This window comes from Colobus angolensis, unplaced genomic scaffold (assembly GCF_000951035.1).
Source record: "Colobus angolensis palliatus isolate OR3802 unplaced genomic scaffold, Cang.pa_1.0 Scaffold61, whole genome shotgun sequence".
Lineage (NCBI taxonomy): Eukaryota > Metazoa > Chordata > Mammalia > Primates > Cercopithecidae > Colobus > Colobus angolensis.
Window position 1 is genome coordinate 5,561,672 of NW_012119710.1, and position 2,368 is coordinate 5,564,039.

A 2,368-nucleotide genomic window follows, 5' to 3' on the forward strand; every position below is an offset into this window, starting at 1 on the left:
CTCTGGAATGTCCAGCTGAGAGTCCCTGACTTGCTGTCCCCTGGGCCAGTGGGTTTTCTGTAAGCAAGAGGGCCATTGGGCCATTGGGAAAGGGACTTCCTCAGGCTCTGGAAAAAGCCTCGGCCACCCACACTCATAAAGGCTGAGAGAACAGAGGATTGAAGGGGCCCGAAGTCCTCCATGGTTTCCACTGGACATCTTGCCATCTCCACAGAGGAGCCTTGGCTAACTCCTGATTTGGTAGGTAAGAAGACTGAGTTCTTATTGGGTAAGAGTTCTGACCCATTTCTCAGGGCCAATGTCTTCCTGCTCTTATACCATAACAGAGATTAATATCCAAGAATTAGGAGATTCACCCACTGCCTTGGTTACAATGTGCGGGACCATAGGTTTTAAACCTGAGTGCCCTAGGTCTTTACTGGGAAGAGACTTACATTCCCAATTACAGGCCACAGTTCAATTTGAGGAGCTTTATGATAAGGCAATAGGTCACAAAGGGCTCTAAGTGCATACCTTCATACAGACAGATAAATAAAAGACCTCCCTTCCACTGCATATTACTTCTCAAGTAGACCCCTCTGGGAAATAGAAGTTGCTGGTAGAGCTGCTAATGTACCCTCAGTCCAGGTTACCTTGAAGCCCAATGTTGGTTACCCATGGAAGAAACAATATCCATGAGACCTGAAGCACAATCGGTCATACAACCCCCGATAGCAAAATTTCTGAAGTATGGACTACTGCAACCCTGGCAGTCCCCATGTAACACCCCCATCCTGTCTGTAAAGAAAGAAAATGGGGAATACAGATTTAACACCCGAGGACAGATAATGAGGTAGTAGTCCCTGTCTACCCAATAGTTCCTAACCCTTACACAATGTTGACCCAAGTCTCTGAAGATGCTAATTGGTTCACAGTATTAGATTTAAATGTGCTTTCTTTTACATACCTTTACACCCAGACCTCCCAGTATATTTTTGCTTTTGAATGGACTGATCCCGACCTTCATGCTATATCTCAGTTTACCTGGACTGTCTGTCCTCCAAGTTCTTAGGGACAGTCTCATCTCTTTGGGAATGCATTGACAAATAATTAAGGGAATTATAGTTAAAGAATGGATCCATTTTACGATATGTAGATGATGTATTAATTTCCAGCCCTACTAGGGAATACTCTGATAAAAATACATTCAAGTCCTTAATTTTGGGAGAAAACAAGGGTATTGTGTATCCCCCCCAAGTACAAGACCTAGATTTCTGTTCAAAATGTTAAACACTTGGGATACACGTTCCCTCCTGGGACAAGGACCCTAGCCCAGATACAAAAAGAGACCATCCTGGCACTTTAGCCCCTTCAGAGTAAGAAATAGTTAAGAACCTTTGTGGGAATAACTGGATTATGCTGGATTTGGATTCCTGAATTGGGACTCATAGCAAAATCACTCTATGAAGGTCTGAAAGTTCCCTTAGCCTTTGAACTGATCATGAGCCTTTGAACTGGGATGGAACCTGCCAACAGGCATTTCTAACCTTAAAAGAAAAGATGGGAACAGCCCCTGCTTTGGGACTCTCAAACTTAGAAAAACCTTTCACTCTCTATATGGCTAAAAAACAAGGGACAATTTGGGTGTTCTAACTTCAAGGCTCAGGAATAATCTTAGACGAGTGGCTTCTCTAAACAGCTAGAACAGGCGGTAGCTGAATGGCCAGGATTCTTGCAAGCTATGGCCACCATCACTCTATTGGTAGAAACAGTCAGTAAATTTACCTTGGAGCACCATTTAGATGTTGTGACCTCCCCATCAAGTAAAGGAGGTTCTAGAAGCAAAAGGACATCAATGGCTAATAGGAGGCCAGTTACTTAAATATCAGGCCCTTCTGCTTGACATCCCCAGATGTTACCTTTAAGGTATGTTAAGTTTTAAACCCTGCTCCCCTGTTCCCAGACTCCACATCCCAAGAAACAGATCCCCAATTCATCCACTCGTATGTGAAAACCATGAAACAGACCTACTCCAGCAGGTCTGACCTTAAAGATGAGCCCCTGATAGCTTTGCTGTTTTGTGGTCTACAGACAGGAGTAGCTTTATTCATAAAGGAGTAGTAAAGAAGGCAGGTAATGCTATAGTTAACCAAGAAGAAGTTATTAAGGCCAAAGCTTTACTGCCCCAGGCTTCTGCTCAAAAAGTGGAATTAATTCCTCTAATAAGGACCCTCCAACTGGGAAAAGAGTCAATATATTTCCTCATTCTAAATATGGGCTCCTGATGCTCCATGTTCATGCTGCCTTGTAGAAAGAAAGAGGACTACTAACATCTAAGGGGTCCCCCATGAAACATCACTGAGATCTTAGAACCTTTAGATACTGTCCA